This window comes from Schistocerca piceifrons, chromosome 3 (genome assembly GCF_021461385.2).
Source record: "Schistocerca piceifrons isolate TAMUIC-IGC-003096 chromosome 3, iqSchPice1.1, whole genome shotgun sequence".
NCBI lineage: Eukaryota > Metazoa > Arthropoda > Insecta > Orthoptera > Acrididae > Schistocerca > Schistocerca piceifrons.
This window is the reverse complement of record NC_060140.1, coordinates 184,538,752-184,564,029: the sequence shown is the minus strand read 5'-3', so window position 1 is coordinate 184,564,029 and position 25,278 is coordinate 184,538,752.

The following is a 25,278-nucleotide window of genomic DNA, read 5'->3' as shown; positions in this document are numbered from 1 at the left end:
GACGTGACGACAAAACTGGACTTCATTGTGAAAGACTGCATACGCAAACTTAAGTAAGAGTGAAATTTTAATCAACATATACTGCAGGCATGGAAACGCTGGAGCACCAGTTTGGCAGGATTCATGGTGTAACACTTCCCATTTCCAGCAGGGTTTGTGGATAAAGTCAGTGCCCAGTCGGGAAGTATTCAGTGTCCTTTGTTAATATAAAATGGTCCACCTTGTGTCAGTCTAGCTGCTCCAGATCTATAACGGACAATTGGAAATGTGTGGCCAGAGCAGCCACAGACATCACACACGGAGGTAGCGAGCGACGTATGAGCGGCTTGTCCAGGGCTCGCCGCTGCCGCTGCAGGCAATAAACCGGCGCCGCGAATAACAGGTTCCTCTCGCCGTAAAATTACTTAGTGTTCCGCTTTATTACGAAACGTCAGATGAGTTGTTTACGGGGACTTTACGCCGCAAGTAGGAGGCCGGCGATGGAGTTTTCGACAACCTGTTGAGTTAAACTCAAAGGTAAAGCGGCGTTATACTTTAAATACTTCTCGCCACTTTTCCGGTACGGGCTCTCGCGAGAGCAAAACCCCATGGACTTAAGCAGCGGGTAAACCGGTCTTGGGGCGCTCTCGTTCTGTAAAATGACACGAGATAAGCTCCTGCCTCCGACAGAAATTGTCTGGAAGAGTAGCTCATTACTCCTGTCGCTGAGAAAACGTCCTAACTAAGTTCGAAGCATGAGCCGAGCGAATTTGTTGGCCGGTGGACCCAGACAGATAGATAAGTCGTACAATTTTGGAAAAGCTTTCATCACATACGTCAGTTTTGCATGGTTTCTAATTTCATCTGGCCTCCTTCCATTTACTGCCGGCCGGAGTGGCCGAGCGGTTCTAGGCGCTTCAGTCTGGAACCGCGCGACTGCTACGGTCGCAGGTTCGAATCCTGTCTCGGGCATGGCTGTGTGTGATGTCCTTAGGTTAATTATGTTTAAGTAGTTCTAAGTTCTAGGGGACTGATGACCTCAGAAGTTAAGTCCCATACTGCTCAGAGCCATTTGAACCATTTTCCATTTACTCGCCGTCCCAGCTTTTGAAATGGATTGGAATCCGACAAAGGACATTTAAGACACGAAGAAATTACAGACGTTGTCTGTAAGTGGGCCGTGATTTAAATCAATGTAAATAGTTGAAAATTTCAACCGGACTAGGATTCGAGCTGAGGTCTCCTGCTTACTATGCAGATGCGCTGATCACTGCGCCATCTTTACACAATGGTCGTCGCAGCTGCAAGGACTACCTACCGGAGCACGCATCCCATCAGACCCAAATATTCAACTTATCCACGCACGACTAATACAGTGCCCCTTGCCCGTTATCCTCATTACTCGCGGCATTTCACCAGTTCCCGTGAGTTCGAGCCTGTGTGCATCCACACTGAAGAGACCATTGGCCGTCCTTGCCTTAATTTATATATACAGGGCTATTACAAATTATTGAAGCGATTTCATAAATTCACTGTAGCTCCATTCATTGACATATGGTCACGACACACTACAGATACGTAGAAAAACTCATAAAGTTTTGTTCGGCTGAAGCCGCACTTCAGGATTCTGCCGCCAGAGCACTCGAGAGCGCAGTGAGACAAAATGGCGACAGGAGCCGAGAAAGCGTATGTGGTGATTGAAATGCACTCACATCAGTCAGTCATAACAGTGCAACGACACTTCAGGACGAAGTTCATCAAAGATCCACCAACTGCTAACTCCATTCGGCGATGGTATGCGCAGTTTAAAGCTTCTGTAAGGGGAAATCAACGGGTGGGCCTGCAGTGAGCGAAGAAACGGTTGAACGCGTGCGGGCAGTTTTACGCGTAGCCCGCGGAAGTCGACGAATAAAGCAAGCAGGGAGCTAAACGTACCACAGCCGACGGTTTGGAAAATCTTACGGAAAAGGCTAAAGCAGAAGCCTTACCGTTTACAATTGCTACAAGCCCTGACACCCGATGACAAAGTCAAACGCTTTGAATTTTCGGCGCGGTTGCAACAGCTCATTTAAGAGGATGCGTTCAGTGCGAAACTTGTTTTCAGTGATGAAGCAACATTTTTTCTTAATGGTGAAGTGAACAGACACAATGTGCGAATCTGGGTGGTAGAGAATCCTCACGCATTCGTGCAGCAAATTCGCAATTCACCAAAAGTTAACGTGTTTTGTGCAATCTCACGGTTAAAGTTTACGGCCCCTTTTTCTTCTGCGAAAAAAACTTTACAGGACACGTGTATCTGGACATGCTGGAAAATTGGCTCATGCCACAACTGGAGATCGACAGCGCCGACTTCATCTTTTAACGGGATGGTGCTGCACCGCACTTCCATCATGATGTTCGGCATTTCTTAAACAGGAGATTGGAAAACCGATGGATCGGTCGTGGTGGAGATCATGATCAGCAATTCATGTCATGGCCTCCACGCTCTCCCGACTTAACCCCATGCGATTTCTTTCTGTGGGGTTATGTGAAAGATTCAGTGTTTAAACCTCCTCTACCAAGAAACGTGCCAGAACTGCGAGCTCGCATCAACGATGCTTTCGAACTCATTGATGGGGACATTCTGCGCCGACTGTGGGAGGAACTTGATTATCGGCTTGATGTCTGCAGAATCACTAAAGGGGCGCATATCGAATATTTGTAAATGCCTAAAAAAACTTTTTGAGTTTTTGTATCTGTGTGCAAAGCATTGTGAAAATATCTCAAATAATAAAGTTATTGTAGAGATGTGAAATCGCTTCGATCATTTGTAATAACCCTGTACATTACATGAACTCGCAACTGCAAATAAGGACAACCACCCGCTGTAAAATGGAAAGATGACAATGAAAATTTGTGTAGGACTTGGACTCGAACCCGGATTTCCCGTTTATCGTAAGCGGTCGCCTTACCATTTGGCTATCCCTGCACGAGTCACGGCTAGACTCAAACTTCCATATGTCGTCAACCACGCGTCTACGACCTGTACTCGTACATCCGTTACGTACATTCCCGTACAGGTCAGACATTGTACTTGAAAGTCGCTTGCCCGGTATCGGCAGATAAAGGTGTTATTCTTATTGTGATCTATGCATGTCCATAGCAACTTTGTTTCGTAATCAGAATAGCACACGCACTGCAATATAATATTAATTCATATATGTAACATCTGTTCTTTCGAATACTTCCGAAAGAACAGACATCACCTTTACATAAAGAAATTCCTTGCCCATCTACCGCCCGTTCATCTCGCTGTCGCATATCTCACACGTCGCCATTCTCGTTCAAGTCATAATAGCGTCTGTCACTCCTGTCTGTTCCCTTAACCGTTCGTTTATTATCGTGTTCTCCTACTCCACCGACCACTTCCATAGCTGAATGGTCTGCGCAGCTGACTGCAATGCGGAGGACCCGGTTTCGATTCCCGATATTAACCAGGGACTTGTCATTCTGGACTGGTATGGGGAACACTCAGTCTCGTGAAGCAAACTGAGGAGCTCCTCGACCCAGGAGTAGTGGTTCCAAAGCAAAGAAATCCGACATATACCGGGAGAACGGTGCTCTGATCACATGCCCTTCCGTACCGCATCTGATGATGCCATTGGCAGAGGATGACGTGGTGGTCGGTCAAAATTTTGAAAGATCTTGAGAAAGGTACAATAAGGCAGCTGGTAACACAATTTTCAGTCAGGGTCTTTTAATAAAGCGGAGTATATTCGCCTTTTTTGCCCCGCTAGGTGCATATTTCCGCTGGTTCCCTTCTTTCGCCTGCTACAACAGGGCTTGTCACTCATGTGTAAAGAACTTGATGGGCCAGTAAAATGTTTATATGTTACTTATGTGGAACTAAAGTAAACGCAAAACTAATTTTACATCTCAGACAGGATTTTACGTGCACAAAAACTTCTCATGGTTTTTCAGTTTTACAACATGGCAACACGGAATTCCCAGAACCATTCTGATGATAACGGAGACGCTTTACATTACATTGTTCCGTTTTACGCCATTTTATAAACTACGTTTTCGCCTCACACCACACTTTACGCGCGTATTTTGCGTGCACAAGTAGAGTAACTTTGAACCTCTATATCTTGGAAACGAATAAAGACATCAAGAAAATTTTCAAAGATGTCCGAGATCGGGATTTTAGGAATACATCTTTAAAATTTCAGCCATTTTCTGTACATAGCCATTTCGGAATTCTCGGCTGGGTTTTGGTCCGCAGCTTACTGCGAAAAGGTAATAAAAAACGTTTTTGGGGTTTTCCGAGGAACCGGCCACGACATAATGGTGCCTCCGTAAGTACCGCCAAGCTCACCGTAGACCACAGCAAATGCAAAAAGAGCCAAATGATTTGCTCCATTTGCCAAAGCAGGAGGAAGTGTGTAATATTCATAATTTCGCCCTGTACTGTAGGATGGCAACATTAAGACTACCCTTCTATTGGGTGTAAAATTGGTTCTTAGGCCCATGGGCTGTCCGAAACACATGACCCTACCTTCTTATCGCTAATAGAACCTGAGGTATGGACATGGAAAATCCAGTTTTTATGCATGGCGTTTTGGAACATCCTGGTAAACATGCTGTCTAATGCATACCGGTAAGTGTGGATTCATAGGATCAGTCGGACTTAGTGACATAATTCCTCTTACGTTTTTGGTTATTAGGGTGAAAGATATGGAACTGTAGGTATTTACAACATACGTATGTGGTACATCGACTACGTTTTAACAGAAGTATGTGTTCATGCACTCGCGAACGTAATGAAATACAAATTGCATAAAACTTTCTTATTTTAGCATTATAAATGAATAAAACCCTGTCTTTTCCTCTAGAATATTTCGAAATCACATTGTTTTTAACATGATCCAAGTGTCTCGCATCTTCAGTTGTGACGTTTTGTAGAATAAGTTATATTATCGCTACTCCATACTAAGTTATTAAATTCGTAAACTGTGTATCTCAGACCAGCTTCATCTCCAAAAACGTGAAATGTTGCAAGAAATAAACAAACTAATAAATAAAATGTTCCGTTACGAATGAGAAAAGTAAACTGCACCGGTTCTTTGCTCTAAAACAGAATATAAAGCAAGCTATAAAATTTTGTTCGTTAATTTTTCCTTCTTGGTTTCACATATGTTTTGATATGAGTAGCTTTGATCGCACTCGATAACCTTCAGATCTAAAAAAAGAGCTTAGTATGTACGTTCTATTATTTCCAGTAATTGGAAAAGTACTGTACACGGCTTAAATTTACCTGTGTACCTGTGTAAGTAGACCTTTGTATCCGTACAGGAACTATATACCGTGGAATGCAGCTGGGGCCTATAGTTAGATAGTTAGATAGGTAACCGAGACAGGGTGGCGAGGTGAACGGGCGCAGGGGGAAGAGGGAGAAGGGGGAAAATGTGGGACGAAAGGAGGATTGGAATAGGGAAGGGAAGGTAGGTTGAGAGAGTGGGTGGGGGGGGATATCATGACCATAACGGATTTACGTTCACTAAAACATTATAGTAATTTGTCCAATATTCACAGGCTTACACTAAAATCATAAAAAGTAAAAATCATGTAAAATAAATTTAACGTCAAAATGTTAAGTGTAGAACAGTGGAAGTATAACATTGTGCAATGTATAACACAGTAAAATTATAAAAGTGGATTGAAGTAACTAAAATTAGATGTTTAGAACACTAAAAATGTAAAATATTATAAGTACAAAACTATAAAAGGTGTATAACAATAAAGCTATAAAAGTAGAATTATGTGAAGTAACTAAAGTTACAGGGAACGGGCTGTGACAGTTATGATTAATTGCATCTGGTTCAGCTTGGTGGTGTTGTACGGCGAGCAGGTTTTGCAGTGTGATCGGAAGTTAGCGTTCACGCTGGCCTGCGGATGCGACGATGTGTGAGTCGATGCGCAGCCATCGTCTCGTCTCGATTAGTGGGTTTGTTGCTTCCACGAGCGTTGTATAGACGTAGACAATATAAAGAGGCCTTCAAGTTGCTGAAAAAATATTGTTAATAAAGGCGTTCTGGCGGTTTAATGGATTGCTAGGCTCTTGCAAACGGTGTGTAAAATTCTCAGTTTTGGTTCCTTGTGTAACATTTCCAAATACGTATCAATGATCCCAATAGAACGCTTCGATGTTACCCTGTAGAAGATGGTCACCAAATGTTGTTTTATTACTGAAGCATGCTCATTGAAACCCATTTCAAATGTCCTGCCCGTTGGGCCCGCCTAAGCTTCGGACGGTTTCCACACATCAGTTTATACACACACATAGCCGTGAATTTTGAAGCTTCTTTGTTTAAGCGAGTTCTTCAGTCTTAACCGAAGACTCTCATTACTCTTAAAATCCAAATTGCTGCTATGAAATTGCCTAGCAATTACTTCCCACACTCGTCTATTATAATCAATTTAACTCGAGTTATTAAAGTATCTACTCTGCTGCTGAATTCTTTCACGACGAACGGCAGTGACTAAGTAGGCTACTGAATTTCTGCGTGTTGCTGATATTAATTTTACATCATATGGATGCCGTAGAATCCAAGTTACTGTTATAACCAAGTCGTCAACAAATGTAATGCATCCTTTTGCTTGGGATAGTCCACCTGTGCGGAATGCATCTTGCACCACTACTAATCGTTTCCCTTTCTCTTCACTCGCAAATAAAACAAGAGAAAAACGACTATCTATATGCCTTTTAACATTAGCTAACATATCCTTGAATGTTGGTACTGCGAACGGCTGAAAGCAAGGGGCAACTACAGCTGCTATAGAAACTTTTCAGTGGTGATGAGTCACAGTCATACCGTATTTTTTTTTTTTTTTTTTTTTTTTTTGAAAGAGTAGACCGCCATTTGACTGTATATTACTGTATTTTTCTTCTCTACAATCTAAATTTCGTGTTTCTCGCCATTACCGAGTACAGTGTTCTTAGACCATTAACAGAATTTTGTTGTGTACTGTGCAGGATGACAAATGCGCAGTTCAACGCATTTGCTTAATATTGATATAAAAGGTACAAGATGCTAGTTTTGTATCACTTATATCAATGTTAAGCAAATTTGTTGAACTGTGTATTTGTCATCCAGCATGGTGCACAGCAAAATGATGTTAACGGTGTAAGAACATTGTACTCGATAACGGCGTGGAAGACGAAATATTGGCTGTACAGAAGAAAAGTACAGTAATATACTGTTAAACAGCGGCGTATTCTTCAAAATAATACAGCCTTTATATTTCCGAGGACATACAGTTCTATGTGGCTTAATGATGATAGCATCTGCCTGTAAAACAGTCCACTGTTCCGATTTCCGGGTGGGGACTACTCAGGACGATGTAAAAGTTCGATTGTTCGTTCGTTCGTCATGAGCATTAAAATGTTTGCCTGCTTTTCACTGAGAACTGAATGTATTGTTCTCTGTTACAAAAAGGTTACACTGAAATAAGTATGTCACAGTGCACTCATTTACGTAAACACAAAACCAACTGGCGTTCACTGTGCAGGAAATTAAATCAAAACTGTTACTCAAAACCCACTACCGAAATCAAATAGTGCACTGCCCAAAAAATTGGAACACTGAAATTACGTAGCAACACTATGAAACACATACTGTTCACTGGCCCATTAAAAATGTGAATTACAAAGAAAACGCTTTGGATTTGCGCAATGGAAACGTGAGATGAGAAATGAGAGAACCAACAAAATATGAAAAGAATCTCACCTGAAAAATTAGAACAAATGAACATCAACAGCACAGCATGAATAAATCGCTCCAGCTAAAATATACTAAAGTAAAACTAAACTACTGGGAGAAAGTTTGGGATGATTTTCTCATACTAGAAAGAACCTTCTTACATGAAATGAAAATATTAATCCGTTCATTATAATGACAATGTTGTATTTTAAACCCTTATTTCACAAGAACATAAAACTAAAACTAAAACTTTAATTTCCTCACAAAAGCCTTACAAGGTAATGATTTTGCAAATATGCAAACTGAAATGAATTAAAATGGAATGACCAAAACTTAGGTAGAGAGGTGAACTGTTCTGTTGCAAGAATCGTTAAAATTATCAGCACGTGCCAACAAAAATTATTTCCTTAAAAACATATCCATAGTGCAAATCTACTCTCTCTGTTCCATAAATGCTACGTTTGTAAAAGTCCTTCCATCAGATTAATAACTCCTAACAATTTTCTTCAGCAAAATCCTCCTCCAGTATGCACTACGCTAAAAGTTCTGACAGCTTACTCCATGTCCAACACTCTACTACTCAAGCTCTATAACTGAACCAAAGATACACAAATTCAGAGATACTATTACCACTTCCGTAAGTCGACTGTTCACGGATGTCACACGCGACCTCTTCGCTCTCCTAATAGGAATTTTCACTCATTCTGAAACTATCCGCAAATAAATGTCCTGTCCACCGATGTATGTCCACCTTCCAGATGCGCTCATCAGCAAAAACAAAATTGGCATTAGGCGGGTCGGGGGATGGACTGTTAGATCCCTCAATCGGGAAGGTAGGTTCGAGAATTTTAACAAAGGGATCTGCATAGTCTGAAGTCAGATTAGTGGGAATTAGAAATATGCAGTGGCAGGTAGAATTCTGGTCATGTCCCTACAGAGTTATCAACAAAAAATCAAATGGGAGCACTGCAGAAGTAGAACTTCAGTAAGCAGGTTCAGAAAAATGTAGGTTGCAGTAGATATGCATAAATGAAAAGGTTTGCTCAGGACGACCGGACGGGGATTTAAAACGCCTTCTTTCAAGAGTACGAGATCAGTATATTACCAGTGCAATATTTTCCTGAGTAAAATTCCGGAGGGGATACATGCAACGGAAATACGTATAACGCAAAAGTATCGCAGATGATTTTGTGTCCTCCAGGCATACGAGACATAGCCATACACAGAGAGGGCGGCGCACGGAAATGCCATTCTGCAGAGAGGCGAAACAGAGATACGGTGAAACTTCACAGAGGGCAAACGCAATACAGTCTATGCTACGCTACCGCCATACGTCACCCAAAACTTGGATGACTATAACTAAAGTGCAACCATTCACGGAGGTCCAGGGTGGACTGTAATCATCACATGACAGCGAAACTTGGTAAATATGCTAGTGCGTTAATGCGGAATCGCTTTACGCTGGGAAAAATAGTTTCAGTTTTGGCCACCAGGTGAAAATCTGTCGCTGTAAAGCATCTCTTCCACTTCTCCGGTGCTCTTATTGAACAAATTGTATAAGTGGCAGTTAATAATAAAATCAACATTATGCCTTTCTCGCTTGTTTGACCTTTTCCGCCCACGTCTCGTTCCTAACCCATTACATATGGAAACATTTTTATACGTCTTTCTTACATTCACAGCTTGAGATTTGCACCTGGTGGCAAAAATTGGAACCATTTTTTCCCAGCGTAAATCGTTTCCACGTTAACGCGTTAGAGTAGCTAACAAGTGTCGCTGTCATACGATAATTACGGCCCACAATGGATCTTTGTGAGTAGCTGCACTGTAATCATAAGCACCCGATAGTTCTCAAGTGGAGATCCATCCGCCAAATGCGAATATAAACGGATGCATGGCTCCTCTCAGGCAGAGTGTATCGACAGTTAGTTCGACAGCATCAGTAAAGTGCCTCAAGACTTCGTCAGGATTTACAGGGTGAAAAGTATTTAAACCGACAAACTCTGGGAGGTTGTAGGGGACATCAAAACAAATATTTTCCCCTAATGTCATTTTTTCCTATGAGGAGTATTTAAACCGGTGGAGTCCGTATTACGCTCTTCAGTTGTTAGAGGCCGTATTACGATCTTCAGCTGTTAGAGGGCGTATTACGCTCTTCAGTTGTAGGCAACTGCTGTCCACCAGTATAGTAGTCCATTGTCTCTGTTTACTAATGGAGCGATACACCTGGAGTGAGTACACTGATATGGTTGGTGCGTACTACGTAGCGCACCACAACGGACGAGCTGCACAGCAGGTTTATCAACAACAATATCCTAATCGCCGTATCCCGCATCATACGACCTTCGCTGCTGTGTACCAAAGTCTGCGCGAGACCGGGTCATTTGGCAGATTACCTGGACAGGGACGCCGTCGCACGGTAAGAACGTTGCAATTTGAGGAAGCTGTCTTGCAGCATGTGGAGCTTGATCCTTCAATCAGCACTCGCACAATTGCACGTAACATGGGGACGAATCAGACGAATGTAAGAACTGTCCTTCGAGAGTAATTGTTACGTCCATTTCACTTACAGCGTGTCCACGACCTGGAACCAGTTGATTATCCACCCAGAGCACAGATTTCGCATTCGTACCTGGGACACTGTGAAATGCACCCTACATTTCCACCATCCTCTGTGTTGTTTACCGATGAAGCAACGTTCGGGCGTGATGGAGTCTTCAACATGCACAATTCGCATGTTTGGACTGAGGATAATCCACATGCCACAGTTACTAGCGCTCATCAAGTGCGGTTCTTCGTTAATGTGTGGGTCGGTGTTGTTGGGGACTGTTTAACTGGACCGTATCTGCTACCTAGGCCATTGAATGGCAGGCACTATTACAATTTTCTCACCAGAGCATTGCCAGAATTGCTGGGAAATGTCCCGCTCCCTACAAGACAACGCATGTGGTTCCAACATGACGGGGCGCCGGCACATTTTAGTAGTCGTGTGCGTCGATTCCTGGACCGACGGTTCCCAGAAACATGGATTGGCGGAGGTGGTACTGTACCGTGGCCTACTCGATCCCCAGATATGTCCCCTCTGGAATTTTTTTTTTTTTTGTAATTAATTTGTCGCCAGAGAAATCTTCCTCTACCGGTTTAAATACTCCTCATAGGAAAAAATGACATTAGGGAAAAATATTTGTTTTGATGTCCCCTACAACCTCCCAGAGTTTGTCAGTTTAAATACTTTTCACCCTGTATATTGAAACTTCCCTTTGTATGGGAAGAATGACAGTGCTGGAAAAACTCTTACGTTAATTTTCAAACAGCTGAGCAAATCTCAACGTACTCAGTTTTCTCTTTACTTATTCCGATCACCACTAAACTGACACACAATATTTTAGCGCAACGCAATCTGACTTTCAATAATCCCTACAAAAGAATGGCCCTGACTAACAATAACTTATACCTTTCATGAATCACTTACCTCACAACAATCTTCGTTACTCGAACTACTGCAATACAGCTAGTGCCAATACTGCCAGCTAAGTAAAAGATTCTAACTACTGAAGGCACTAACTACTGATAGGCATAGTTATCAAATGAAAGAGTTTGATGGAGAACAAACAATGTATTTACATTAATAATGTTCAAAAGTCATATATATATAAAAGTTCATGACATCCAGTCTTACAAATTTCCTTTCTCTGACGGACACAAGTCCAGATCGTCCGCTCATAGTAACCTCTCAAAACCGTGGTATCTCTCTCCCTACATCCATCCACCACTGCTGGCGGCTCTCCTCCAACTGCCCAACGCTACGCACTGTTCACATCCAGCTGCCCAACGCTACACTAGCGAATATTCAAGCAATGAGACCAACCAGCTACAGACTGCACACTGCGCAGTCAGCGATTTTCATACAGAGCGCTACGTGGCGTCACCAACACATAAACCTAAACAGCCTACTTACAATATACCGTACCTGACCACAATATCCCAACTGAATTTTCTAGTAATTATGTTAGCAGTCGTTCACTGGATTCAGGACTAGACCAGTGTTCATACATACATCAGCCCAAGTGAACTTTTAACAACATTGTCACACATTATCTTTACACGTCAGATTCGTAACAGCATGAAATCAATCGAAAGACTGACGATGTCTTAAAGAAAGATGAAGAAATCCTACCTGACATTTGAAAGTCCAGACGACTATTTGCTGCCTATAAATAAATATACACTGCGATGGACACATGTGCTCAACGAAGCTCGCCCATCTGTTCGTGCCGTTCGTGTGCAGTACACTACAGTTAGCCCTATCCGTGCATGTATTCCTTTCGCCTCAGAGCTTCAATTTCTCACTGAATTCGTTCTTCCATGAATTAGTACCCAAGCATCTGACAGTAAGTCATGTGGTGGATCTGGAAAAAGCTCGCTTTCGTAACAAGGTCAGCGCCACAGGCGACGTCTTTGAACGCTGTACTGTCTCCAGAATCGAGTTTCTACTAAGCATCAAAATGTAATGTCCACACATGGATGCCAGAATATTTTAATTATTACATAATTACTACTTTTAATGCGTAGTGCGATGTGCAAAACTGGTGAAAGGCCTAAAGGCTGAACCTCATCTGTTCTATGTCTTTTCACAAAAAAGGTTCAGTTAGGGTCTGTTCGAATTATCGGACATTAGCATTAATATCGAATATGGGTAGATCCTCCTCTGCATAAGGAAACGACACGTAAAAAATTCCTGCAATCTCATATTTCTGCAGAACAAGCAGTTTTTTGTCAAGTAAACGTTTCGAGAAGAAATCATGAATTTCAGGCAGGTAACTGAAAAATGTGAGTTCTGTGTCCCTGCTTTCATTTGTTTCATAGATTAAAAATGTGGAACAAGCTGATGCGTAATGATTTTGGGGTTCCAAAACACCCAGCACCACTATAGTCTTATAAAACTGATTGCTGTTGTTGTTATAGTCTTCAGTCCAGAGACTGGTTTGATGCAACTCTCCATGCTACTCTATCCTGTGCAAGCTTCTTCATCTCTGTGTAACTACTGCAACCTACATCTTTCTGAATCTGCTTAGTGTATTCATCCCTTGGTCTCCCTCTACGACTTTCACACTCCACGCTACCCTCCAATACTAAATTGGTGATCCCTTGATGCCTCAGAACGTGTCCTACCAACCGATCCCTTCTTCTAGTCAAGTTGTGCCACAAATTCCTCTTCTCCCCAATTATTTTCAGTATTTCCTTCTGTAGCACCACATTTCGAAAGCTTCTATTCTCCTCTTGTCTAAACTATTTATCGTCCATGTTTCACTTCCATACATGGCTACACTCTACACAAATACTTTCAGGAAAGACTTACTGACATTTAAATCTATACTCGATGTTAACAAATTTCTCTTCTTCAGAAACACTTTCCTTGCCATAAGCAGTCTACATTTTATATCCCCTCTACTTCGACCATCATCAGTTATTTTTCTCCCCAAATAGCAAAACTCATCTACTACTTTAAGTGTCTCATTATCGACTGATTTAATGCGACTACATTCCACTATCCTCGTTTTGTTTTTGTTGATGTTCATCTTATATCCTCCTTTCAAGACACTGTCCATTCCTTTCAACTGCTCTTCCAGGTGTTTTGCTATCTCTGACAGAATTACAATGTCATCGGCAAACCTCAAAGTTTTTAGTTCTTCTCCGTGGATTTTAATTCCTACTCCAAATTTTTCTTTTGTTTCTTTCACTGCTTGCTCAATATACAGATTGAATAACACCGGGGATAGACTACAGCCCTGTTTCACTCTCTTCCCAACCACCGCTTTCCTTTCATGCCCATCGATTCTCGTTACCGCTATCTGGTTTCTGTACAAACTGTAAATAGCATTTCGCTCCCTGTATTTGACCCTTCTAAGATAGTTCGTAGGGTCAGTATTGCCTCGCGTGTTCCTACATTTCTAAAGAATTCCGGTCTGCTTCTACCAGTTTTTCCATTCGTCTGTACAGAATTCGCGTCATTATTTTGCAGCCGTGACTTATTAAACTGATAGTTCGGTAATTTTCACACCTGTCACACCTGCTTTCTTTGGGATTCGAATTACTACATTCTTCTTGCAGTCTGAGGGTATTTCGCGTGTCTCATACATCTTTCTCACCAGATGGTAGAGTTCTGTCATGGTTGGTTCTCCCAAGGCTATCAGTAATTCTAATGGAATGTTGGCTACTCCAGGGACCTTTTTTCGACTTAGGTCTTTCAGTGCTATGTTAAATTCTTCAGGCAGTATCATAGCTCACATTTCATCTTCGTCTATGTCCTCTTCCATTTTCATATTACCCTCAAGTACATCGCCCTTGTATAGACCCTCTGTATACTCCTTCCACCTTTCTGCTTTCCCTGGTTTTCCATCTGAGCTCTTGATATTTATAGAGGCGGTTCTCTTTTCTCCAAAGATCTCTTTAATTTTCCTGTAGGCTGTATCTATCTTACCCCTTGAGATATATGCCTCTACATCCTTACATTTGTCCTTTAGCCATCCCTGCTTAGCCATTTTGCACTTCTTGTCGATCTCAATTTTGAGAAGTTGGTATACTGCAACCTATAAGATGGGTCCTGCATAGTCGGAGTTTTTCGATGAGACAAACCAGTCAAACTTGTCACTTCAACCCTATAATGTGTACCCAGCGCATGTCGTAAGCACGTAAGCAGCGCAGTGAGTGGCAGGGTTGGTGAAACTTCAATTGGTGGCAGACATATCAAAAATCTATGCTTAGCTGATGATACTACCCCCATTTATAGAAAATAAGGAAGAACTTAGTGATCTGTTCCCATGACTGTTAGTTCAAATTTCAGTGTAGACGCTAACTTGAAAAAGAACAAATTAATCGTCAAGTGTTAAATCAAATCCACCTTACAGACTGCTTAAAAGATCTGAGATAGTGAATAATTATACCTTTCTAGGATCTCTGTCTTTAATTGTTCTAAGGACTGACTCACTGTATAGGAAAGTCATAATCTCTTCGGCGAAATTAGAAGCAAGGGTGGTAACATTAAGACTGAAACGGGAACTCCACTGTTAAATGCAGAGGAGAGAACGGATAGGTGGGAAGAGCACATTGAAGGCCTCTACGAGGGGGAAGATTTGTCTGACGTGATAGTAGAGGAAACAGGAGTCGATTTAGAAGAGACAGGGATCCAGTATTAGAACCAGAATTTAAGAGAGCTTTGGAGGACTTAAGATCAAATAAGGCAGAAGGAATAGATAAAATTCATTCGTAATTTCTAAAATCATTGGGGAGATGGCAACAAAACAACTATTCACATTGATGTGTATAATGTATGAGTCTGGTGACACCATTTGACTTTGCGAAAAACATCATCCATACAATTCCGAAGACTTATAAGTGCGATAATAATCGCGCAATCAGCTTAACAGTTCATGCATCCAAGTTGCTGACAAGAATAAAATACAGAAGAATGAAAAAGAAAATTGAGGATGTGTTAGATGACGATCAGTTTGGCTTTAGGAAAGGCAATGGCAGCAGAGAGGCAGTTCTAACATTGCGGTTGATAATAGAAGCAAAACTGAAGAAAAATCAATACAAGGTTCATAGGATTTGTCGACCTGGAGAAAGCGTTCTACTATGTAAAATGTAGCAAGATGTTCGAAATTCTGAGAAAAACAGGAGTAAGCTATAGAGAGACGGATCATATACAATATTTACAAGAGCCAAGAGGGCACAATAAGAGTGGACGACCAAGAACGAAGTGCTCGGATTCAAAAGGGTGTAAGACAGGGATGTAGTATTTCGCCCCTACTGTTAAATCTGTAAATCGAGTAAACTATGATGAAAAAAAAAGTTCAGGAGTGGAATTAAAATTCAAGGTGAAAGGATACCAATGATACGATTCACTGATGACATTGCTATCCTGAGTGAAAGCGAAGACGAATTAGATGATCTGCTGAATGGAATGAACAGTCTAATGAGTACAGAATGTGGACTGAGAGTAATTCGAAAATGGACGAAACTAATGAGAAGTAGCAGAAACGAGAACAGCGAGAAATTGAACATCAGGGTTGATGGTCATGAAATACGAGTGTTGGAACGTAAATAGTGGCAACTATTTATTCACAACCAATACCAAGAGTTACATGTTTGCACCTGGTGCTGTCCTTCAAACTAGTCACCAGTGTTGTGTAGAATCCGTTGCCAGCGATGTGGAAAGCGTAATATACCGTTAGCAGAGCCAGTTCTGTTGATGGTGCGAATGGAGTGGTCTAGAGTTATGGTGATTTTCGTGTGCGACTGTGATGGTGTTGTCCTAACGCATTACGTTTCTCCACGGCAGACCGTCAATGCACAGTATTATTGTTCGTTTTTGGAGCATCACCTGCGAACAACTTTGCGAAAGAAGCGCCAGCACTTTCTGCGCAACCCACCCATCATTTTGCACGGCAATGCGCGGGCGCTTACAGCGCAAGCTGTGACTGCTCTGTTCGGTCGATGAGAATGGGAAGTATTGTACCATCCACCATACTCCCCGAACTTAAGTGCTTGTGATTTTGATTTGGTTCCGAAGATGAAGGAACCACTTCGTGGCATCCGCTTCGACCGCTCCATTCGCATCCTCAACAGAACAGGCTCTGCTAACGATATACTACTCCTTCCACATCACTGACAACGGGTTCTACACAACGCTGGTGACTACTTTGAAGGACAGTAACACGTGGAAACATGTAACTTTTTTGTATCAGCTGTGAATAAGTAGTTGCCACTATTTAAGTTCCAAACCTCTTCGATGAAGTTAGGGAACTCTACTACCCTGGCAGCAAAATAACCAAGGACGAACGGAGCAAGGAGGACATCAAAAGCAGACTAGCACTGGCAAAAAGAGTATTCCTAACCAAAGGAAGTCTACTAGTATCGAACATCTACTAGTATCGAACAAGTCTACTAGTATCGAACATAATTTGAGGAAGAAGTTACTGAGAATGTACGTTTGGAGCATAGCATTGTATGGTAGTGAAACATGGACTGTGGGAAAACCGGAACAGAAGAGAATCGAAGCATTTGAGATGTGGTGCTACAGACGAGTGTTGAAATTCGGAAGGTAAGGAATGAGGAGGTTCTACGCAGAATCGAAGAGGAGTATGTGGAAAACACTGACAAGGAGAACTGACGGAATGATAGGACATCTGTTAAGACGTAAGGGAATGGCTTCCACGGTACTAGTTGTAGAGAGCAAAAACTGTAGAAAAAGACAGAGATTGGAATACATTCAGCAAACAATTGAGGGTATAGGTTGCAAGTGCTACTCTGTGATGAAGAGGTTGGCACAGGAGAGGAATTCTTGGCCGGCCGCATCAGACCAGTGAGAAGACTGATAACTCAAAAAAAAATGGATAAAGAAATAAAACGCCGAATCGTTCTTGGCCGAGCCACAATGGTTAAACTCATTAAGATCTGTCACAACCTTGGATTATCGAAAATAACTGTTATGTGCTTGGTGGAATCTTTGCTGTTCATTGGGTTCTTGTACGACTGCGCACCTGGACCTTGAAAGCTAGTGACAAGAGTCAGATTGCTACCTTCGAGTCGTACTGATGGAGAAATATTTTATGCATATCGTGGACAGAAAAAAGAAACATTGCTTCTGTTGTACAGGGCGATTTCGTTATGATGCTACAAACTTTCAGGGATGTTGGGAAATATATCAATTTGAGGTAAGGGATCGTGGTCCATAAACAATCGAGCCGAAATTTATAAGCCGAAATCGTTCTGATCCTTCCGACAGTGGACCTCTTGTATGCAAGCTCTTTGCTTTCCTTCCGTTGGTAGGAGGTAGTATGGATCAAAACAAGAAAAAATTGTCTAATAAACATGGGCTACAAAACGCATAACTTAACAGCTATGGGCGCTTGTTCAGTAGAAGAGATGTGTTTCACAATAGCACGGACGAGTGAGTGTTCATAGCTGTTAAGGTATCCACTTTTGAGCATATGTTTACGGTATATTTTTTCTTGTTTTGGTCCGTACTACCTCTTCCCAAAACATGGAAAGCAAAGAGCTTGCAGTAGAAGTACTCCACTGTCAGAGGTATTAGAGTGATTTCTACTTGTAATTTTCGCATAGGTCGTTTCCTGACTAGGGTCCCTTATCTCAGATTACTACATTTACCCTTCTCCAGCATCCCTGAAAGTTTGCAATATCTTGACAGAATCACCTCGTAGAATAACTTTTCCTTCCCTTGTTAGTCGAAACCACATCCAGTTCTTGGGCACATTTTGAAAATAGCAGGGGATATTATTAAGAAAAGACCATCTCGGAGGGCAAAAATTGAAGGCAGAAGGCCACGAGAAAGAGCAGAGAGTGGATGACGGGATCAAACGAAGACGATTAGCAGCATATCTCAAATGGTTCAAATGGCTCTGAGCACTATGGGACTTAACATCTGAGGTCATCAGTCCCCTAGAACTTAGAACTACTTAAACCTAACTAACCTAAGGACATCACACACATTCATGCCCGAGGCAGGATTGGAACCTGCGACCGTAGCAGTCGCGCGGTTCCAGACTGAAGCGCCTAGGAACCGCTCGGCCACAAAGGCTGGCGCAGCTTATCTCTTCACATTATGTTAAGAAGAGTTGAAGATACCTGTGGATGGAGACGTCTAGTCAAAGATTCAGTTAGTTAAGGAATAAACGAAATGTCAAATGAGGTCACGACACTTAGTAATGAGCAAACAAACTAATACTGATAGTGACACACTATCAGTGGACAAGCCAGACGTAGAAATCTACAGATAATACCCACTTAATTAATATTGGAAGTTTAAAACACGACGAGGGTATTCTTAGTTCAGAAGATGTCTTAAAACATTAGTTTGTAAATTTGTTGCCACATGTTCTTTTATTTATCTTTTTTGTACTTGTTTTTTTTTTTTTTTTTTTACTGATTCACGTCATTCACTGTGGCCAATACATTACTTTACTTTGCTGTTCCTAGTAGGAAGTGCCATTTTACTTTATTAGCTTTCATACTGAAAACACAAGAGGAATCTCATCGCCTTCGACGTAAATAATCAACCACTGTTTCTCCTTTTAACTCAGAAATAACCTAGGAATAAGAATATTTTAGCGACTCATCATATCTTTAGCCAAGTTCTAAGTTGTAATGATGAAGCAGGTACTTGTTGCGAGAGTATGATGGGTTGGAAGTTGAGGCTAGAAACAAACAATGAAAGGCAGTTAGAGACCAGGTCTGGAACCTAGTTTTAACTTGTAACAAATGTTAGTATGGATAAAATGAAGTAATTTCTTTCGATTTGTATGGCCGAAGAAAATTCACAACGTGTTGCGCTCTGCCGACTGACACTTAAATCCGAACAAACAAATTTGATGCTCAAAAAGCAAATGGTTCAAATGGCTCTAAGCATTATGGGACTCAACATTTGAGGTCATTAGTGCCCTAGACTTAGAATTACGTAAACCTAACTAACCTAAGGACATCACACACATCCATGCCCGAGGCAGGATTCGAACCTGCGACCGTAGCAGCAGCGCGGTTCCGGAATGAAGCGCCTAGAACCGCTCGACCACAAAACGAAAATATGTTGAAGCCACCAGTAGAGAATTTGTAGGTATTTCTTAGTTACAGCCTCTGTGCCTAAAAACATTAAAGCCTGTCGTTGCCCTTAAACTGTTTTTTTTTTTTACCGCTGTGCATCAAATTCTCGTATTTAGGTGAAAGCTGTCGGTCAGGAGACCGTGGAAACTTCTTTCCGTTGGTGCGTGTCAGGGCATCGGGCCGCTGGACCATAACCCCGGTGGGGCCAGAAGTAGATGCCTCGCTTCAGCTGCTACAAATTACACCTCCAGCACTCCATTTTTCGCCCAGCAGGTCCACGGGTCGAACAATGTAGAGCTCCAGCGACCGCAGTAGGAGGAAATCACGTTTCTCACTCCTACAGAAAGAAACAGCCGACCGTAAAGAAGATTACACTTTCCAAGGAGATTTTGTGTTATGCGATATTGACTGTATTTTGTTAGAATAGGTACTACATTGTATCTACAAGGTGTTTCACTGTGTCTGGCGTCGCACGGGAGCCAATAGCGGAAAGGCCAGCTCTCGTCGTCGCAAACGCTGTGGCTCATGCTTCGGACTGTCCGCCCCGATAGTTGAATGGTCGGCGTGACAGAATGCCGTCCTCAAGGGCCCGGGTTCGATTCCCGGCTGGGTCGGGGATTTTCTCCGTTCACGGACTGGGTGTTGTGTTGTCTTCATCATCATTTCATCCCTATCCGGCGTGCAGGTCGCCCGATGTGGCGTCGAATGTAATAAGACCTGCACCAAGGCGGCCGGACCTGCACCGTAAGGGGCATCCCGGCCAATGACGCCAAACGCTCATTTCCAAGTTTTGGACTCTGGCATGTGGCGTACCGGTATTACAGTAACTTCAGATAATTATGCGCACATCGCTAATATGTCTATGGCAGTAGTTTCTATAATAATATCTCTTAATACTTGCAAGTTTTGTATTTCCTTAGCTGCTAGTTCTTTGAAATAGGTTACTGTGAAGTGTCAGGAGTTTCGGTTTGGTGGAGAAAGAATAGTCCCGTAACTCGTGTTGCTTTAATTGTCTACCACACTCCTATTTTCCTATCATGCACAGCCGGCCGGCCAGGGTGGCCGACGGTTCTAGGCGCTATAGTCTGGAATCGCGCGACCGCTCCGGTCGCAGGTTCGAATCCTGCCTCGGGCATGGATGTGTGTGATGTCCTTAGGATAGTTGGATTTAATTAGTTCTAAGTTTCTAAGTTCTAGGGGACTGATGACCTTAGAAGTTAAGTCCCATAGTGCTCAGAGCCATTTGAACCATTTTGCATAGCCTCTCGATGTACATAATTTTTAAGTCTTTCGTGGCCACTTGTTGATAAATTGCCTGTTGGCTTCTGTGTCAAGTTCTTCGCGCGACGTTTGTTTGATACACTATGTGATCAAAAGTATCCGGACACTCCCAAAAACATACGTTTTTCATATTAGGTGCATTGTGCTGCCACCCACTCCCAGGCAATCCATATTAGCGACCTCAGCAGTCATTATACATCGTGAGAGAGCCGAATGGGATGCTCCGCGGAACTCACGGATTTCGAACGTGGTCAGGTGATTGGGTACCACTTGTGTCATACACGTCTGTACACGATATTTCCACACTCCTAAACATCCCTAGGTCTACTGTTTCCGATATAGTAGTGAAGTGGAAACGTGAAGTGACACATATAGAACAAAAAAGTACAGGCCGACTTCGTGTGTTGACTGACAGAGACCGCTGACAGTTGAAGAGGTCGTAATGTGTAATAGACAGACATCTATCCAGACCATCACACAGGATCCACTGCAAGTACTAAGACAGGCGCGAGGTGAGAAAACTTGGATTTCATGGTTGAGGGGCTGCTCTTAAGCCACACATCACGCCGCTAGATGCCAAACGACGCCTCGCTTGGTGTTAAGGGTGTAAACATTTGATGATAGAACGGTGGAAAAACGTTGTTTGGAGTGACGAATCGCGGTACACAATGTCGCGATCCGATGGCAGGGTGAGGGGTTGGCGAATGCCCGGTGAACGTCATCTGCCAGCGTGTGTAGTGATAACTGTAAAAGTCAGAGAGGTGATTGTGTTATGATTTGGTCGTGTTTTTCATGGAGAGGCCTTGCATCTCTTGTTGTTTTGCGTGGCACTATTACAGCACAGGGCTACATTGATGTTTCAAGCACCTTATTGCTTCCCACTGTTGAAGAGCAATTCGGGATGGCTATTGCATCTTTCAGCACGATAGAACACCTGTTCATAATGCACGGTCTGTGGCGGAGTGGTTACACAACAACGACATCCTTGTGATGGACTGGCCTGCACAGAGTCCTGACCTGAATCCTATAGAACACCTTGGGATATTTTGGAACGCCGACTTCGTGCCAGGCCTCACCGACCGACGTCGATACCTCTCCTCAGTGCAGCACTTCGTGAAGAATGAGTTGTAGCAACTGATTGAACGTATGCCTGTGAGAGTGGAAGCTGTCATCAAAGTTAAGGATGGGCTAACACCATACTGAATTCCAGTATTACCGATGGATGGCGGCACGAACTTGTAAGTCATTTTCAGCCAGGTGTCCGGATACTTTGATCACATAGTGTAATTTTGCTGACGTTTCGCCAGCCCGAGTGGCTGGCACTGTCGAAGCCTTACCCTCCATTGTTGGTGGTGGGCTGGGGTCGAGCTCGTGGACGCATTTTATATGTACCTGGCGCGCCAATGTCCAAGGGCTTTCCCGTGGCATTACCGCTGCGGTTCTCCCCTTTCTACCTACAAAGTTCGTTCTCTGCAGCGCGAGAAACCAGGATCCGGTCAGTTTGAGGCTTTCTTCTTTCTTGTTGATCCTGTTGTCATGTTTATGTATTTCTGTAGCTTTCCTGAACAAGCTGGTGTAATAGCTCTTCAATACAGCAAGCACTTCCGTGTCGGTGAATTTCACTACGTAGTCGGTCTCACACAGCACGTGCTCTGCCACAACCGATTTTTCTACGTGCACCAACGTGCAGCGTCACTTACGTTCGGTAGTCCTGGTGCTATTGATCATCCAGTCTTATGAACATAGACTTTTCCACATGTACATGGTGTACGGTACACTCCCGACATTGCAAGATCTTCTTTGTCTGTTTATAAATAGTCTTTACACCGTGTTTGCGCAGTTTACGTCCGATTCTGACTGTCACTCTGGGAATGTATGGCAGAAACGCCGTACCTGACATTTCTTTTTCCCATGTATCACTTCGACAATAAGTTTTTGATTACGTGACACTTGTTATGTAACTGGTGGTGTACTTATTGCTGTTCAGAAAGCTTACCAGGTGTTTCACCTCACGTCTTAGCTGCTGTGGTTCCCACGTTCGTCGTCCTCGCGTTACGAGCGTGTTAATCATACCTCTTTTCTGGCTCGGGTGGTGATCCGATAGTTTGTGCAGGTATCGGGTTTCGATACGCGCTGTGTCCCAGATTTGCACCATCCCTCGTGACCAGCACATTTAGAAAGGGTAGCTATTGGTCATTTTCTACCTCCATGATAAATTTTCGTTTGGCATGGAGACTATTCAAGTGCCCGAGCTGTTCGTCACCTTGGGATCACACAACGATTGTGTCGTCGATATGTCTCTACCACACCTTAGGTCTACAAAGTGCCAAGTCCAGCGCCTGTTCTTCAACGTAGCTGATGAGGATTTTCAGAATTCCAGCATCGACTGTTCTGGAATTTCACCAGCGTGTTAAATGCAATCAGTGCTTCGTCGGACAAAAGGACGTTTCAGATTCAACCTTTCCAAAATGCACAGACTGTAGTAGTCAATTGCACTGCTGATGTCGAGTAACAGTATCTGTACTGAAGGGATCATCAGACGAAAGTGTTTAAGCTCAACTTAGTAAGAGTCTGTGACCACCTGCCTGCTGTGCTCTCGATGGCACCACAAGCAATAGCAACTAATACCATATATACTACTAGAAGGAGCTGCCTCCTATACAGGAAAAACTGCAGAAACCTAATCCTGAGAAGATAGGAGTAAAAAACATCACATAGGCATATAGCCGGAAATGAGGTCCAATGGAGGAACACGCACTTGAAGATGTATATAAAAGATCTTTGACAGTGAACCCGGTATCGGCAACAGGCACGTGGCCCGCCAGGAGGGCCGGCCGCTGTGGCCGAGCGGTTCTAGGCGCTACAGTCTGGAACCTTGCGACCGATACGGTCGCAGGTTCGAATCCTGCCTCGGGCATGGATGTGTGTGATGTCCTTAGGTTAGTTAAGTTTAAGTAGTTCTAAGTTCTAGGGGACTGATGACCTCAGCAGTTAAATCCCATGGTGCTCAGAGCCATTCGAACCGCCAGGAGGGAGTTTGCCAGACGACAGTGTGCAATTTTCTCTACACTTGCCACTTTCCGTACCACTTGCAACGCGATCACGCCTTACTACCTGTGGACTTGCTTCCACAGCGACGTTATTGTCACTGGTTCGTCGCACAGATCTCCACGGTGCTGGGATTTCTGTCATCCGTCCTATTTACAGATGCGGCTACCATTAAGAGGGGAAGTATCGGCAACCTTCACATCACTCAACTGTGGGTCGCGGATAATCCCCTTGGTATGGTGACAGCCAACCGTCAACAGCGATTCAGCGTCAACGTGTTGGCGGAGGTTGTTGTTGACCGCCGCGTGGGACTGGTCACAACGACAAGCAGGCGAGACATTTCTGCACTTCCTGCGGGTGATCCTGCGTCCCCTGCTGGAAGACGTGCATTTGGTGGTGCGAAGGTTAATGTGACTACATCATGATGGTGCTCCAGTTCACTGTCCTCTTGAGTGTGGAGCTAAAACACTGAACTCCGATTAAAATTAGTTGCAATTGCATTGTTGCCACAACCGCTGCCAGTTACCTCTCGATTATAGGAGACATACAGACACGGCTGGTCACTTCAGAAATGTGTAATGCGGAGCAATGTTGGAAGCGGTCGTAGCGGGGCGTGACGGAAGGGAAGATGCTCTATCGGCAGCAGACGATGCGTTTTGTAGCCCTGAATTTAAACTCATGTCCGAACTTCTTTATGCGCAATTCATCCCACAAAAAGGCGATCAACAAGCTGAAGCAGAACTGAAACCGCGATCACTTTGTTCACGGCGTTTAAAGTTAATCTCTACGAGTAAAATCAACACAGAAAAAAAATTCAATATTGCAGTGCCTGTGTTATTCTGCATTATGATACAAAGTTCCTATGGACGTGCATCATGGTACCTGACTACTAAGTACGGTCCATTCTTTCTAATCTCTATTACTTTATTGTTTTTAACGTGAAATGCCTGGCATTGTACTCAGCAAGCTGTCGTGTATGTGTCAGAAACATCAGAGTACCGTGATGTGAAATTCAGACGGAGAAACGATGAGTTGCTGACGCAGTTATGTACATCTTAAGATGATCCAGAAAGATCGAAACATAACATGTATTAAAAATAAATCTGCAGTTGAAACTAAAGAATAAATGATAAATGTTTCAAAACATTACTTTCTCTTTTCTGCACAAATGTTATAGCTAGCAATTATAGATTAATGGGTATCGGATGGAGTCTGTTTCATGAAAATATGTGGGGGATTCTAACTGGAAAGATCACATTGGTTCAGTTATTGGTGCACTTAGTAACTCGGTTCAAGTCACTGGTGATGTATACAGAAAAAGTGTTGTACCTTTACGAAACAGATGTGTTATAAAAATGTCCAGCCCCGGTGGCTGAATAGTCAGTGTGACGAATTGTCAATCCTCTGGGCCCGGGTTCGGGTCCCGGCTGGGTCGAGTAATTTTCTCCTCTCAGGAACTGGGAGTTGTGCCGTCCTCATCATCATCCTTTCATCCTCATCGACTGCAGGTCGCGGAAGGGGCGTCATATTGAAAGACCGGCACCCGGAGAACAGTCTGCCGGACGGGAGGCCCTAGCCATACCATTAAATAAATAAATTATGAAAATTT